Consider the following 18,341-nt stretch of genomic DNA (forward strand, 5'->3'; position numbering starts at 1 on the left):
TACAGGAAAAAAGAGTTCCAAACTCTATTACTTTGTTAGTTCTGTAGTCTGCAGGTAAGAAGGTTGCAAAGCTGCATTCACTGGTAGTAATCACTTATTTTTTGATAGTATCCACTACAAGAGGTTTCAAGCTATTTCGAAACACATATCAATACCCTAAATGCAGGTCTTGAAGGAATTTCAAGGGGACCTTCCTACTACCCAATCTCACTTATACTTGTGTCTTCCCTGACAGATGTTTGACTGTGCCTGCCAGAAGTCCCCAACTCTGGGGACCCCACACCATCCCCAGGCAGTAAACTCCAGCACCTTTATTTCTAGAAAATGTACTTTGGTAAACAAAAGAAAGTTCAAGTAGCCTCTGTAGGCCGTGCTTAAAAAAAATAAAAAGTAAAAAATGAAAATGCATCATTTGCCCAGATATTTCCAAATCTCCAGTATCAGCTAATTCCACTCTTCCAACCATGGAACCTAGTGGAGTTTCTATCTGGGAAGTAAAGGTCTGCAATGATCCTTCTGGACTTGATTTGTACCAAAAAAGATGGACTTTGTTAATTGCTGACCTCTTCCTGAATTTTCCAGTTGAGTTAAAATAAAACTAATTGCCCTACAACACTTGCTATGGCTCTTTCATCAGGGTTTGTAGGAAGCTGCAAAAGTAAAAACAGATTAGATACTCAGTGCCACACATAAACCAGTGCAACATCCCTCTACAAGCCCTCCTGGAGCAAAGGAAATGGGAGGAAAAGACCTTTCATGTCCAGGTTGGTTGTTTTCTTTTTTCTCTGTGATGAAACTTGTCTTTCACTTTTATAAGCCAACATAATGGAAACTGTCAGGCCAGCCTGACCTGACAGCAATTTGTTTTCTGAAGTTTGGGATGTAGGAGGGCTTTGGTCTGGGAGGATTGATGTGAAAGGCACACTGACAGCGCATTATGCTGACTCTGTCTGCACCCCTTGTAGGCAGGAGCACATGTGTAATTGTACCAGATGCCAGAGCAGATATTGGGATAGACAGGAGCGCTTGAAACATACGGGGGGGGAGGAGGGGGGGGAAGTATTTTATTTTGCTTTGCTGGCATTGTTTTATTACTTGTTTTTTTTTTTCCCTAAGTACTTAAGTGTTTCATTAATTTTTTGCTAACTGCTCAACAGACAACTGATGGACTGTGTTCAGTACCTGACAACATCAATAGCATGTTAGAGATAGCAGATACAACACTGTAAATCCAAAATGTTTCCAAGCAGAAAATGACAAAAAAAAAGAAAAAAAAAAGAAAAAAAGCTAATCAATTATCAACAGATAAAACACAGCAGACCCCTCTGTACATGGGTCATAGGCACCTTCCTTCATTTCAACCCTCCATTGCTATCTCAGTAATCCTGGTCATGCTGGGCCACCAGGTCCAGCTCAAAATTTCAGGTACACCACCCAAACTCCCATCACGGTAGGACAGACTTAGAGTGTCACCTGACAGGACCACCAAATTGGCCATAGAAACATAGAATGATTAGAGTTGGAAAGGACCTTAAAGTTCATCTAGTTCCAAACTCAGATTGTGCCAAGATCTGCCTTTGACTTATTTTTTTTTCCCAAAGCCAACAGGAAAAGATTCTGTTTCTTTTATACCGTTCTTAGTGTATTTGTCTTGAAATTTACAGCTTTGCTTCTGCTGTTCAGTCTGTTTCAACAGCTCTGAGGCTATGGCAGTTTTTCTGGTGCCCAAACTCTCTGGCTGTCCATGCTGCCTATATGTCAGGTTTTACTTAACTTCAGGTTTCCATGAACCTAGGAAAATAGGAAAAAAGATAAGCAAAAATTGTCTTTCCTATATTCTATAAGTCTCTGGACATAGCTGTTTGACTTTGTTCTGGAAAATTATAGTAAAGTTAACCAAAGACTGTTATAAAAATAGTCCGCGAAGATTCTCTGTGTGCTCATATTTGTTGGACAAGATACTGTTTAAAGACTGAATATATATATATGGCCTCTGCAAAAAAAAGGTATACAACTCAAGTAAATAACAAACAGATATCACTGGGGAAAGAAGGTAATGTTGTGGTTCGGTGCAATAAGCAGTGGTCTCACTACTTCTACACCCAGTCAAGATCCTCCTCTAATTCAAACCCTGGACCTGGGACAAGGAGCCAAGAACACAATGCTTCTGAGGAGCCCCTGTTTTGTGACCATGGTGCAAACAAGCAGATCTGTTTTCTGTAAATATTTCTGCCCTGCGATGCTGCCCTTTGAGGAGGTCAGCAGGGAGATAAACTTGAAAGGACGATGGGCCTGTTGTTTATATTGTCTGGTAGAACTGGCTGTTTTGAGCTGCAGACTTTTAGTGAGAGATATATTCTGTGTATGTGCTGGAAAGTGACATGAATTTGCACATCATTTCTGAACAAGACTCTTCACAATGATCCAGTTGATAAGTGCATCATCAGTGTGAACAGTTGAAACTGCTTTCTACTAGTGGTAGTGATTGCAAAATCTATGCAAAGGGTATGAATCACGTCTGCTGTAGGACCTAATTTACTAGCAGGTGAGGTGAAAGTCAGCATTTTTTTTCTCCTGAGATAGAAGAAAAATCTTCATAGCAAGCAGCTTTTATTCCTTCTCTGGCATATACCTGTTTGCATCAGAAGACTCTCTAATCCATCAGAGACAATAATACCAAAATACTAGAATTTGAAGTCAGGAAATTCAGAGTAGTAAGAAATCAATAAGGATAATTTATTGTGTGAGAAGTTTTCATGAAGCTGTGACTTAAGGCTTGTTTTCAACTCTGACCGTACACTATATATTATTATTCAACAGAAGATTTGCAGAATATGTTCAGAATCTATCAGGTAAAATTCCATGGGCCAGGTAACAATGGAGGTCAGGTCAGTTCGGCATATTGTAATAGTCTTTCCTGGCTTTGAATTAATCTATGGAAGTGCTGAAAAAAATTATATTATAGAACAGTCTCACGTACATGGGATGATCCTTAACTTCTGCTGTTTTGTGGAAACAGGTAAATGACCAGATATTTAATTTGCCTTCCCAATACTGTATTGTCAGTGGCTTCCCAACGCTGTATTGTCAGTGATTTCTTGTAGTCTTGAGCAATTTTGGAAAGTCTTGCTGTGTGCATATAGAGTTGCAGGGAAGGATAATGTCTAGTCATGTTCAAGTTTTCTAATCTTCAGGTTCAGAAGACTTTTGCTACTCTGGGGAGGGCTAATCTGTGTTAGGAAAAGCCCCTCCATAGCTAAGTGGAAAAAAAGAGTACCTGAGGTTTGCCAACATGTTCTATAGGTGGTTAAAGAAAAAGGAAGATAAAAGGAAGAGAGAAAGAATTGGAACATTGTGGTTTAGATAGTCTTTTCTCACAATTTGGGCTCAGTTGATTTGTTTCATCTCTGAAAGAGGATGGGGACCACAAGAAGTTGCATTGGCACCACTGGCACTTTAAATAAATCACAGTCTTCACTACTCAGTTCTGCTCATCCAGCTTTCTCCACACAACCTCCCAAATCTTTATCTTTTTTCTTTTTTTTTTTTCAATCCAAGACTCTTTCAGTTCCTCCCCAGCCCACACAACCATCACTAGAATTACAAGACAGCTTGCTAATGCTGAAATACAGTAGTATAAAGGCTGCTACTGTTCTCTGGATGGGTTTGAGTTGCAGACTTTCCTTGGCAAGTTCTGAGACAATATTTGGAGGTTGTTGATTCAGAACTGTTAAGTGTATTAATCATGTAACAAACATGTGCACAGACTGCCAGGCCTAATAAATCTTACTAGCGTGCAACCTCCCATCATAAACACATTTAGAAACACTTAAGCAGTCCCTGAGCCTGGAAGATGATCACTAGTTTCCTATCATATGCTTTAGGCTTGCAGATTCAATCAATGGTAAATCAAGATGAGCAGGAGTTGAACTCTCCAACTCATTTTCCATCCCAAGAGATAAGTGTAAGATAAATGCCTGCAGCCAACTGTCTAACAATACAGCTTCCCAAGAAGCTGTTTGCACATTGTAATTATAATTATTGTTTAAGCTGCTCTACACACAAGATTAGCATTTTATTGTGCTAAATTCTGTACAAGTTTTGTAAATCACAACAGGCCATTGCTGTCCTGAGAAAATCCTAGTGTCTGTAGCAAAGAAAAATTACATTATTCAGTAATTAGAGTAGGAACGAAAACACAACCAAATTAAATAATTTGCATAAGGTTAGTAAAGAAGGTAATGGAGTCAAGAACTAACTTTTTTTTTTTTTTTTTTTTGGTTGGTTGGTTGTTTTTTTTTTTCTGTCAAGTTCTTTAATAAAACCATTTAGGGAAGCAAGTTTCTCAGGGTTTGAGGCCTAAGTGGAATTAGATCATTTAACAAGATCTCCTCGTCCTCCAATAATGTTATATTTCATCCAGACATCCTTTTCATGGACAATACTTTTATGAATACATACTACTTCAATTCTCACTACAATCCTAAAATGAAAATGATGGTGGACACCGAGACATCCCTCTCACCTGAAGCTGTGAGTTGCCAGGGAGTCAGATGAGTTATGAAAGGCCAGGTGGGCCTGCCTTAATTGGAAACTGACCTGCACCAAGTGCTTTCCAGTTCTGACTAGAGGAGCAACTTCCTTCTGGGGACTTTTTTTCCTGCTCCCAAACACATTCCTCCCACTCTCCCAAATAATAATGAACAAATGCCTTTGAATATAGAGGCAAGTCATGCTGAGAATGTGTCTTGATTTAGAAGTAGCTCAATTAAGAAGTGCCCATCTGCTCTTCAGCAAGTACCAGCACGACTGACATGAATCTCAGGCAAAATCACAGACAACTGAATTAAGACCATAAGAGTTCTGCTGTTTGAAGCAGACAGACTACTTTTCCAATATTTAAAAGGTAGCTACAAAGAAGATGGAGTCTCCCTTTTCACAAGGGGTCACATAGAAAAGATGGGGGGTAATGTGTACAAGCTACTCCTGGGGAGATCCCAACTGGACACAAGGAAAATCTTTCAGGGTGAGAACAACCGGCCATTAGAACAATCTGCCCAGGGAAGTGGTGACTCACCAACATTGGACACTTAAAATTCAGCTGGACAAAGTGCTGGGCCATCTAGTCTAGGTCATGCTTTGCCAAGAAAGGTTGTACCAGTTGATCCCTGAGGTCATTTCTAACCTGGTATTCTACTATTATATGATTCTATGAACTCTACCCAGTCAGACAGGTGTTGACTTTGCACAGTTTAAAGCTTTTTCTACCAGTCTTTCTTTCTTTTTCTTCCTTTTTTGTTCCTTTTTTTTCCACAAAGCACCTAACAGCTAAAAATAGTGAAAATACAAATTTAGCAGTTATTGCAAGTGTTCTTCTAAACATCAAATCATTTTTCTCACTGGCTCACAAAGGTAAGTCAGATCAACTTCAAGAAAAGTTCAATACCAGACATTTGCCTGCTGGCAATCAGACAGAGCTGACTTTTGCTTTGCTTGCAACTCACACTTAGAGTTGTGGTTATACTAAACCTAATTTCAGCAGCAGTCCTAGATAAAAGGTTAAATGCAGTCACATTTCTCCTTCTGGTCAAAAGTGAGCCCAGCTATGCAGAAAAGCCAGCATAAGTGACATGGTCTTTAGCTAAACCTAAGTGACATCAGCTGTAATATTAAGTACTGGAGGGTTGGTGGGGTTTTGTTTTGTTTTGCTTTATTTTTCATACCTAAAGCCTGTAAAATCTTGAGCCATTTATCACTGTATTTTTTTCCCAGGGTCTTTGTTATAGAGCTGTCGGTTTAAATGGCAAAGTGTCCCCTGACTATCTTCCCTGGAAAGCTCTGCTAAGGTCTGTTTCCCATAAAGCAGAGAGCACACCTTCTCCCACTCTGCCTTTTTTCCTTTTTTTTTTTTGTAATCTATAAACCAGTCCATTCATCCATGCATCTTGCCAAAACCAAAGTCACTTCTTGGCTAAAGGCTGAAACTGCATTCTGTTGTCACATGAAACAGGGCAAGTCAGAGAGGAGGTGATGGGTGCATTTAGGGTGGGGTTGTAAAGAAAAAAAGCTAGAGTGAAGTGCACCTCTGTAGTAGTCAACAGGAAGATGGATTAATTCACTGTAGCACGCTGCAGTAAATTCAGCAGAACTTCAAAGGATATGAGCCATAATTCAGGAGAAGCAAAAACAAGCAGCCAGTCTTCCCAAATCCGTCTTTTTTTTTTTCCCTAAAAATCTGTTGTAGTCAGAGCAATCACAGCAGCCAAATGCAGGGGGGGGTAATCTATTAGTTTCATTTAATCATGCCTTCTGGGAGGAAAAATGCTGTGCTTTTGAAAGATGAACATGCAGAAGGCTTGAAAGAAGAACTCAGCAGGCTCTCATGAGGGATTCCCACCTCACAACATCTCACAGTGAGACGAGTGACACAGCTCTTTTCCTCTTCATTAGCCCACATGACTGGTGTAATTGGGGGTCTTTGAGGCTGATACCATAAAACAGCAGACAGCCTCTAATTCAGGTCATACACCTCCTGACAAGGGTTAGCCTTATCTAGTTAAGGGGTTTTAAAGTGAGTTAAATAAGTCTGAGCCACCTACTGCAAAATTTCTTTAAAGTTAATGAAGGGAAACAAATGAGTGTAATTTCACTATAAATTCAACAAGTTGCTCTCTGGAAGTGCCTTTTTCTCTCCAGTAATTTTAACTAGGATTCTAGGAATCTGGCTGTGGTTTAGACATCTGAACGTCAAAAGTCCAAAATTAAGGTAAGTGAATCCGACCCAGAAGAAAATACTCAGGTGTTGAAGAGTAAATCACAAGGACTCCCTCTCAAAGATCTTCCTGTCTTCTGTTCCTTTGCATTTAGCATTAAAAATGCAAGCAAACCAGAAAACAGAACTAGGCAGCAAATGGCACATTAATATCTGTAAACATATTTACAAAAACATAGAATTAGTTAGGTTACAGAGAATCAATTGGGTTGGAAAAGACCTTAAAGATTATAAAGTCCAACTGTTATGTTAACCTAGCACTGCCTAGTCCACCACTAAATCATGTCCATAAGCACCACATCTCCACGTCTGAACGTGCACAAGTCCATGGGTCCTGATGAGACCCATCCGCGGGTCCTGAAGGAGCTGGTGAATGAAGTTGCGAAGCCACTGGCCATTATATTTGAGAAATCATGGCAGTCAGGTGAAGTTCCCAATGACTGGAAAAAGGGAAATATAACCCCCATTTTCAAGAAGGGGAAAATGGATGACCAGGGGAATTACAGACCAGTCAGTCTCACTTCTGTGCCTGGAAAAATCTTGGAGCAGATTCTCCTGGAAGGCATGCGAAGGCACATGAAAATCAACAAGGTACTTGTTGACAGCCAGCATGGCTTCACTAAGGGGAAATCCTGCCTGACCAATTTGGTGGCCTTCTATGATGGGGCTACAGAACTGGTGGACAGGGGTAGAGCAGTTGATGTCATCTACCTGGACTTGTGCAAGGTGTTCGACACTGTCCCACACGACATCCTTGTCTCTAAATTGGAGAGACATCAATTTGATGGATGGACCACTCGGTGGATAAAGAACTGGCTGGATGGCTGCACACAAAGAGTTGTGGTCAATGGCTCAATGTCCAGCTGGAGACCAGTAACGAGTGGTGTCCCTCAGGGATCGGTGTTGGGACTGGTCTTGTTTAACATCTTTGTTGCTGACATGGACAGTGGGATTGAGTGCGCCCTCAGCAAGTTTGCTGATGACACCAAGCTGTGTGGTTCGGTTGATACCCTGGAGGGAAGGAATGCCATCCAGAGGGACCTTGACACACTTGTGAGGTGGGCTGATGCCAACCTCATGACGTTTAACCATGACAAGTGCAAGGTCCTACACCTGGGTCGGAGCAATCCCAGGCACAGCTACAGGTTGGGCAGAGAAGAGATTCAGAGCAGCCCTGCGGAGAAGGACTTGGGGGTGCTGGTTGATGAGAAAATGAACATGATCTGGCTTCAGTGTGCGCTCACAGCCCAGAAAGCCAACCGTATCCTGGGCTGCATCAAAAGGAGCATGACCAGCAGGTCGAAGGAGGTGATCCTGCCCCTCTACTCTGCTCTCCTGAGACCTCATCTGGAGTTTTGTGTGCAGTTCTGGTGTCCTCAACATAAAAAGGACATGGAACTCTTGGAACAAGTCCAGAGGAGGGCCACGAGGATGATCAGGGGACTGGAGCACCTCCCGTATGAAGACAGGCTGAGGAAGTTGGGGCTGTTCAGCCTGGAGAAGAGAAGGCTGCGTGGAGACCTCAGAGCAGCCTTCCAGTATCTGAAGGGGGCCTATAGGGATGCTGGGGAGGGGCTCTTCATTAGGGACTGTAGTGATAGGACAAGGGGTAACGGATTAAAACTTAAACAGGGGAAGTTTAGATTGGCTATAAGGAGGAAATTCTTTCCTGTTAGGGTGGTGAGGCACTGGAATAGGTTGCCCAGGGAGGTTGTGAATGCTCCATCCCTGGCAGTGTTCAAGACCAGGTTGGACGAGGCCTTGGGTGATATGATTTAGCGTAAGGTGTCCCTGTCCATGGCAGGGGGGTTGGAACTAGATGATCTTAAGGTCCTTTCCAACCCTAATGATTCTATGATTCTATGAAATACCTCCAGGGATGGTGACTCTACCATTTTCCCGGGGAGCCTGTTCCAATGCTTGAGAACCCTTTCAGTGAACCCTTAGTGTTTTTGTTGATCTGTTGGGTTCTGCTGGCTTTGGAAATAAACTCAGGCTTCCATCATATCCTGAGGGAGCAAATGCCCATCGAGTACAGACAATGCTCGTCTCTGAAGGTACACCAGAATATGTCCACAAAGGAGAGGAGAGGAAGACAAAATGATCTTATGCCTTTGTTACACTCGATTTCCCCTGTGGGAAGTGATTATTGCCAGATGGATGTTGAGTTATGTTATCCAGCAGATTGACTATACCTATGTTATTCCCAAAAGAAAATAACCCAAACCAGTTTGTTTTAGAAACTCTGAAAGCTCTAACATCAGATATCTATTAAACCACTCAAGGTATAACACTTTTTGGTTTTGAAAAAATGATGAATTATTATGTTTGTTCATATTTTGTTTGCACCACTAACAGAAATATATAAGTCACAAAATTCTCGGAGTTTCTTGATGACATGTATATGTCCGCTTACCTTATTAAGGCTAAATGTGGAAATAACAGGCCCTTTGGCCAAGTGTTTTCTTTGGTAGTTTATTATGAAGGACTGTTCTGTTTTATATTTCTTTCCTAGCAATTAACCTAACCACAACACAAAATCATCCTTGCTTCTCCCAGGTCTTGATCCTCCTCATAGTTCTCGATCCTCCTCATAGTTCTCATCAGCTTGGATCATCTCATTATCATGCTCTGCTCAGCAAAGCAGAGTTGATTTTTTCCACATGTACTGAATTCCTTTCCTTCAGCAAGCCATAAAGAATTAGTCTGCAGGAGCACTGTAGAATCAAAGAATATCTGTGGCTGTGGGCCACTTCAGAACCATCACATGCACCATGAGGACTGAAAATGGGATCATAGTTAGGGGTGAAATATGAACACATTAAAATGGGTGAGCATAGAAAACATCCAGATAGCATTATTTTTAAAAAAGAAGCAACCAATTTGTGACCTTTTTGTGACATATGTTTAAAAAGCTTTGGGTTAGGGCTGGCTTGGAAGCAAGAAGGAAAATTAGTGACTTCATTTCTATTATCAGACCAGATTGCTCTGCAGCAGGGCTGTAGTTCAGTTATCAAAAGCACCTAAGAAGGATAAGAATATGGATATAGTTGTTAATTGCAGAATGAATGCGATGCAATAAACAGCGGCAAGATAAATGAAAATTCATTTATAAGGCTGGAACATTCAATGTCATGTTGGATGGGTATTTGAGCAACTCGGTCTAGTGGAAGGTGTTCCTGACCATGGCAGGGGGTCTATATGATCTATAAGGTCCTTTCCAACCCAAACCATTGTAGGATTCTATCAACAGACAAGACACATTTAAGAGTTACAGCCAGATAAAATTGTACAAAACACTTATTCTTTCAAGCAACAAAAATAATTCTGATTGTTTCTGTTAAAAAAAGATACCTTTCAGACTGCAATAAATGCATAAAAGACTGGTAAGAGAAGTTTATGAGCTATTGCAGATGAGGAAACTACAATACATATTCTTAATTAGTCTACAAGTACCTGAAAGATGTAATTACTGAGGCAGAAGTATATGTACACTAAAAGATACCGGTGGTAAAAACATACAAAAAATTAATAGAGCATAACAAAATTGAGGTTAGAAATTAGAAGATTAACAAACATGAGAAGAGCAATGTTTTGTAAAGATTCTGTAATGGTAATAGAGGGGGCAAGAGTCCTTAATGATCTTAAATGAAACCTGATAAATGCAGAAAGGAGTTGAAAGATTAAGTTGCTTGATATAGTTCACAATTGCAGATACCCTTTTTCAGTCTCTTGTGGCCATTGAGTCTGATGTCCTGATTAGCATAAAGCATGAAGCCTTATAGTCAGTAAGCTCCTTGGGATGCTCAGTGAGATACATGTAAAAAACCTCCAATCTCCTCTGTAAAATTACAAGACCAAACTAATTTCACCACTTGGTTTAAAAGGGCCTCTGACTGACTAGAGTTGAGTTTGAATGCGTGTGAAGTTGCACCACAGGATCCCTGGCCACCATCTATCTGTAATGTGAGCTCAGACCTGTTCTGCTACAAGGCAACTGTTAGTACCATCACCTCAAGCAAAATTCTATTTTGAGGCTGGCTTAGATTTTTCCCATACTGTCAATCAAAAAATGAATTCCCTATTCTCTATGTGCATGTTTCACCCCTTTCCTAAAGCTAAACACTTCCCAGACTATTCTCTGGAATCAGAATTGACAGACCTTGACACTATTAAAGCTATAATGGGCTGGTGGCCAATCAGAAAAGACTTACATATGGAAAACAAATCAGCAGTTTTTTGGTATCATATATTGCCAGACTAACATGGAATAAAGACCAATGTCCAAATCAAACTTCAGCATGGAGAAAGAGAAGTTTCTTAAGGAGTTAGTCAGAGGTGTTCAGTCTGGATCAGTTTGCACATCTAAGTAAGGATTTCAGGAGTTGGGTCCTGGACTGAGGTTTTCCTGGTGTTGGGGAGAACTTCGGGTGGTATAAATTGATAATACTCTGCCTTAATTGTGTCTTTCTAATAGATGTTGGGTTTTCCAGATAGGCTTTTGTTAGCAGAACAAGAAGACTCCAACAGATTCGGGTATCCTGTTGTCAGGGCGCAACAAGGGCCAGCTACTCCCTGTGGGAAATGGAAACCAAACATGGTAGTAGGAGCAGCAGAGGGAGTGACTTCACCAGCAGGAATCCCCAGGCAAGCTCATGTGACAAGACAGGTCTACGGTCTGGCCTAGTGAATTATTCTTTTTTATTAATTTGTTGTGTTTCGGTTGCTGTTATATTTAATTATTTTTATGTAACAACCTGGCTTGCACACAGAAGTGATCATATGAAGGTGAACTGAAAGTTCTCCTGATAGAACCGCAGAAATAAAATAGAAATCCTTGGACCTCTGTTAAGGCAACACAACATCATCCACCTTTTCCCCATTTAACTTGGTTTCCCTTATTACTGTAAGAGGAGGTTCTTCCAGAAACTCACTCTTGTTATTAGGAAGTTTTTCTTAACTTAGTGCATACATTAACTTATGACCAGTTTAGGTTGATTTATTACTATGCTTTTCCCTTCAATGTTCTAATTTACTCATGAACAAATCCCAGACTGCCTCTCAGCAGCATCAGTAGATTACACAAGACAAAAATTCTTGTATCATTCCAGACATTTGTCTTTCCATTTCCAGGGAGTCCTATTAGTCCTTTCTGTACTCCATTGCTAGTATGAATTCACTTTTCCTTGCAGAAATCCCTTAGGCTCACAGCATGTCCCAGCAAGAAGGTTTTTCCCATACCTAATGTGCAAGAAATTGAGGGCTTGAACTTCTGGCCTGGAATTGGGAACTTGTGCGCTGTATGTCCAGTTTCTCCTAAACAACCAGCATGTGTAGTATGCCTGTATGGAAAGGGAGAACCAAAAGTTGTGCTGTCCTATGGAGAGGAAGTTTTCCAGCAATAAGTGGAATAATGATCCCACTGTTCAGACACATCTTAGAAATATATTAAATGGAGTTGACAGGCACAACTTGGAAGTCTATAAATATATTTGTCATCAAGGGATTAAAAATGGAAAAGGCTTGGGTTACAAACACTAGCAGAAAATCTGTTTCCTACCATGTGATGTTGGCAGGCACTGCCAGGATATGTTTTACCTTTGTAAACAGTACACCAGTCCCATCTGGGTCTGTCCTGGAGCTATCAGTGTGTCCCAAACACTCCCTGACATGCTCTTTGAACCCATGGCACAAGGTTTACACTGCAGATTAGGTTTGCGTAACATTAACTCCCTTCCCCACCCAAAAATCTGACGTCTTCTTTGATCCAGGAAATGAGAGGTTGGAGGACAACAACGCAGTTGGGCATGGGAAAAAAGATCCCTATCCTGACAACCAGGGGCACTGGTGGGGTGCTGCTGTCGGAGCCCCGACAGTGTGGCTTCTTTTGAAACCTACAGGAATAAAGTGCTGGGCACCTCTGAGAAGTCAGCTTACTTGTCATTAGTTTTGATATTGCTGCAAGAAAGGGCTTTACAGGATATTTATGACCTCATCACTTATCCTGAAGCTTGTCGGCTCTTTGTAATCTCTGTGAATGTTGAAAGGAAACTGGGAAAGACCTACTTGTTCTTCCTCAGATAACAGTGAAAGTGCTGACTCATCGGTTTGTTCTGTCTTGGAATATCTTCTGGAAGAAATAATCTTATGTTTTATAACTTCATGGCTACAGTCCATTTCTATTCAGCAAGCTTCGGAGTAGTTCTGGAATGATACATCCCATCCATATCGGCTGCACTCTGTGCTGTGATTCAACAGGAATCATACCGCTGCCAGCATAAAAAGCAATCAGAGAGGACCTGGCTACAGTGTGGTCACCCTTAATCAAGTTATGACTGTTATAAGAAGTGGAAAATAATTAGTGCTTATTGGTTTTCTGGGTGGTTTCTCGGGTAAGTGGGAGATAGTTTGCATATCCAGGAATCCTATATAGACTGGAAACAAGAGAATACTTAAAAGCTGTAACAAAAATCCTCCTCTCTTTACCTCCTAGACAGAGAAAGCATCCAAGAAACACACCTACCTTCACAGAATTCTTCCAAACATAGACACTTTGAGAATACTGTGCTCTCATGAGATACTAAGGGGATCTTTCTACTGCTGAAGAGTGGGAAACATTAGAACGAATTTCCTGGAAAGAATGTGGGGTTTCCATCAGTGGATGTCTTTATGAGAAAGTGAGATAAACATCTGTCATTACTCATATAGGCATACTTGAACCAGGCTTACAGAGGTCCCTTCTAAACACAGTGATTCAATCAACCTCCTAAACCTAAACCTGGTCCTAATGCACCAGTTCATGAGGATACTTCTTGATCACTTAATGATCAAAACATCATGTTCTTTTACAGCACTGTAATCTCATTCTGACCAGAAAACACCTGGAGAACAGGGAAAGCCAAAGCAGTGAGAGGATCCGTATCACAGGTAAGCCTCTCTTCACCTGAACCATGTAGCAATTGTCAAGGAGGGTACCATTAGGATGGAAACACCATTTTCTGGGTGATGCTGGAAACTCTATTTTCTGGATGATGCTGGAAACCCTGATCATGGTCCTTGCAGAGATAAAATTCCCAAATACATCCTAATTTGTGAACAGCGTAGTATTCATTGCATTGCAGTACAGGCAAACATGTTTGAGCCATTCTTTCACAAAAGGCTTGCCAACTTTGTATGTCATGATTCACGTTCAAACATCAATTTCAGCAACTACCAGCATACTTTTTTGCTGTCAGAGTGAAATCATGATGCTGCACCTCATTTCTTAACTTTGAAAGAACACTGAGAGAAATATAGGAAATGTGATTTTCTCAGTGCTGTTACTTCACAATGACATTTTGCTAATCATTATTTATTTATGCTAAGGAAACTACAAGATTCACCATAAAGGAAATAGGATCTACTGTATTTGGTTTTTGCTAAAGTAGTACATTTGCTTCAAATATTATGACTGTGATGTTTAATATGATTTAATCTGAGAAACACTTGAAATCAATCATATGTTCGAGCAGAGTGAAAGAGGGCATAGGAGGTCCTGTGCATTTTCAACAGTATAGTCAAGTGATTTGTATCGTCTTCATTTAAACATCAAGCCCGGGGGGAAGGACAGTTTGACCATGTTTGTTCTTCATTAATATATCCAACGTCCTAACTTGTATACACCAGTATAACTGGAGGAGGTTGTTGCCCCATTGCAGACATGATGCTAGAAAGGCTGAAAGAAAATTAAACAAACCTATTTTCAGTTTTCAACTTGTGACCATCAAAAAATGATGCTAGCCCAAGTAAAGATATCTTCTAACACAGCACCTCTTATCACAGTTATTTGTTTTGAACACAGCTCAGTACTCACCATCAGCTAAGAAGTGTTTTCTAAAGTATCTTCTTCAAAAAGCTTTTGTGAAGCTCGGTTGAAATGTTTCCACTCAAACAGCTTTCTGATAGGATATTAAGATTCTTGGCAAAAGAACTTTTTCATTCTTCCAAAAAGTGTTTGCCTTCCATGGCATATTTGAATATGTGCAGTAAAAGGAAATACCTAAAGCCCACAAATGTTTCCAAGGATAAAGCACAGTAGGACCTTGCGGGAATTGTGTTTTTGGTACCTCAAGTGCCCCTTCCCTGATCTGGGCCAAACTTTTCAGTTAGACTACAACTCCCATGATGCCACAGTGCCAAGTGTTCTCATGATGTTCTCAAGGAGGTGAAACAGTGAGATATTTGCTGTCCAGGAAAGTGAGTGGGTACAAAAACTATCGGTATTACAATCCAGTGAGAAACTGCTACATGTTTTCTAAACATGTACTTTAAGTTGTTAGCCAAAAGCTTTCATTTTTCAGCTGAATGAGTCTTTACCAAAAATCAGTGTTTTCTGTGGAAAAATCATCATCATATTCTAGCCTTCTTGGTTTTGAACTACAAAAGCAAAATGAATCTCAGAGGAGGTATACCCAAAGGACTGGACTTTCAGCTGGTGTCAATTAACATTACGAGCACTTGTTATAAGGAGAGCAGTTCTAACTTAGAGCAGCTAAAGATTAAGCCAAAGTTTTGTAAAGTACTGTGTGTTCTCTAGACAAAAAAGTAATACAGATTTTTTTCTTTAAATCCTGGCTCAGGCAGAAAATGTGGAAGAATACACTGCTCTTGAAAGAGTTTTTTTTTAAATATTCAGGTTTTCCCATTCCTGTTCTCCTGTGCTAGCTTTAATGTTCTAATTTTTTATTAGAGTTGTTTGATTATGATCAATGTAATCTATAATTAGGAAAGAAACTGAGAAATTTGGTTTTACATCCATGTTTGCACAGTCTTGCTATTACGTTTAATTTAGTATCATAAGGCTCCTTCTTGCTTTCTGTATTCATTTTCATCTACTTCTTTCTGTATTTTTATAGTGCATATACAATTTCTGCCATGCTGGCCATAATACTGGACTGAAAACAGATTTAAAGGTAGCGTACTGATCTTTCAAGGCCTCTCTGACAGCAATCCTTGTCTTGAAGTTATACAGACAACTTGAGGATATATAGTTTTCTGATGTAATAGTTATCCTGCTACTCAATACAGTGTAGTTTAGTTGACCGAGGACATACGTATGTCTGTGTTGTGTTTATCTACATCTAAACCCATCAAACCAGCCTTCCTTTCTAGTTAAGGAGAGAAATGGGCTTTTCTGGGTGTGATTCAGCTGACTTCTTTTGACCATCTACTTTAAAATAAGAAATTCTGCAATTCTTTTCACAGTGTTAATTATATCTCCATGAAATATAGAGGGAGATAAGGGTGATCCAAGTCAGATGGAAGTGCTGATGGGGGAAGATGAATCCCAACTGTAATCTGCCCTAGCAGAGCAGAACAACCTGGTCTAGTGGAAGGTGTCCCTGCCCATGGCAGGGGGTTAGAACTTAGTGATCTTTAAAGTCTTTTGCAACCCAAAGCATTCTATGATTCATTCTAGGATTCTAGCTTTTTACAGAGACATGCAGCAGTCCTCCATCCTTATCCACGCATGAGCTGGAAGGATGGCCCTTCAGGTGCGAGTATTGCCAGTGGTGTAGAAAGTGTGATTTTTGGTGATATTACAAGACATGTGTTCTATGTATGTGGATAAGCATGTGCATTCCTGGTGCAGGACTGGCCTTTTATTTGTTATGGAGCCAGGGGTGCTCAGGGGTGCTTTAGGCCCAGTGGTAGATGCATTTGTGGCCATGTGCTGGAGAAGCCAGATGAAGGCCAGAGATCCAGTCAGAACTGCAGGAATTGTTCTAGCAGGCCAAATTCATCCCACAGGACACAATGCCTACATGAACACTATCTCTGTTTCTCTGTCAGTGTATACCTCCTGCTTAGGCAAGCCATATCCACACCCTCTTCCAGGCTTCCTAATCAGGGTTAGAGAAACAGTCCACATTATTCTTGGTCACCTCAGGGCCATTTTTGATCAGATATCATGCTGAGAACAGGGATGATGTAATTACCCCCACAAAACCAAAATAATAATAGTGATGATAATAATTTATTATTATTTCTCTTTGTTGGTTCATACCCATTTTGGAGAGTTGATTTAGCTGAAAAGGGACATGTTTCCAATTAAACAAAATGGGATTTAAAATGAAAAGGCATTGACCTTAAAATTAGACCAGGAGTTTTCATCTCAGATGTCCGTTGTTCCTGGCAGTAGTGGCAATGTATCATGAGTAAGTTGGTTTTAAAATTTAACGTATTTAGAACAGCCATGCCAAACATATTTTTGCACACTTATATTTGCATATAGAAACTGCAGTGCACTTGCTTTTACCTGTAGCAGTAATGGTTTTCCATGTCTGGAGATAAGTAGCTTTAGAATGAAGCAAGGAAAAAAGCCACATTTGAGCACAGATAGTATTTCATGCTCAAACTTCTCACCAAATCACTGGATTTAAGATGCAGTTTCTGTTAGCTGATACACTGATGTTAGTTACGCCTTCATGGACATGCATGCAGAGCTATAACCTATGCGGTGTGTTTCCAGTGTTATTTCCTTCTCCTTTTGAATTAAACATTTTAAATTAAACTGTTAAATTAACTAACCAGTTAAAACAATTACTTAAAATTAAGTCCATTTCTGGACTTACTTTTCTTTGCCTGTGATCAGGTTCCCTCAGCAGCAGGCTACACTACCTTCCTAGAGTTCGAACTAGCTGTGGTCTGCTTTCCAGCATGAAAGGTATCTTCCTAACAGTTATTAGAAATCCACTCTTTTTTGCAAGGTGAATGGCAGCTGCAATTGTCCAGCATGTAAGATCAGGTGCTAGGGGTTGCAGCCACTGTTCAGGGAAAACACTTAAGCATGTGCTTGACTTGAATCATGTGTGTGGAAATGCAGCAGTACAGGGCAGTTAAAACGTCACAGCTGGTTCCAGCTTTGCTTGAACTGGTGGATGACAGGCACAGGAAGATGGATCAAGATGTGGGTGAGTAGGTGGGAGAGAATAAGTGGCTTCTTCCATGGCTGTTGAGTAGAAAGGGAGATATCTTCTTGGAAGTTATTCTAGCATTTGTCTTTTGTATTGGTTTTGTTGATTATTTTTTAGTTTTCAGCAAATAATAAACATGCCCCAACAAAAAGGCTTTACAAGGATTTAGTCTTAGAGCCTAATTGAAACCACACAGCAGTTTACAGCATGTTTAAATCCCACTAACACCAGGGCGGCATTGATTTGTACTGCAGTGTGTCACTGACCCGGGGTATAAATGATGACATACCAGTGCCATGTCCATCGTTTGAGAAGCTTGGAGCTGCCAAGTCTACTATACTGAGTATGAGAGAAATCCTGACTTCACACAATTTACTCTCTCCATTTCTGGAAGGTGAGCAGGGTGGATCCCAGGTCTATGCAAGACCATCCAGGCCCTGCTAAAGGAGCTTTACCCAGAATAAAAGTCCCTGCTAGGAAATGTTTGGCAGCTGTGACCTTCCTCCATGAATGCTTCCATGTATGCCCTGCCATCTACAACATGACCTCTTATCCATGACCTAGTGTGGCACTGTTTCACATGTCATGGGCAGCAGCATCAGTTTTTCCTGCAG

Source organism: Pezoporus wallicus, unplaced genomic scaffold (assembly GCF_028554395.1).
Source record: "Pezoporus wallicus isolate ANWC-B61680 ecotype Strahan unplaced genomic scaffold, APGP_CSIRO_Pwel_v1 contig_8057, whole genome shotgun sequence".
NCBI classification, from domain to species: Eukaryota; Metazoa; Chordata; class Aves; order Psittaciformes; family Psittacidae; genus Pezoporus; species Pezoporus wallicus.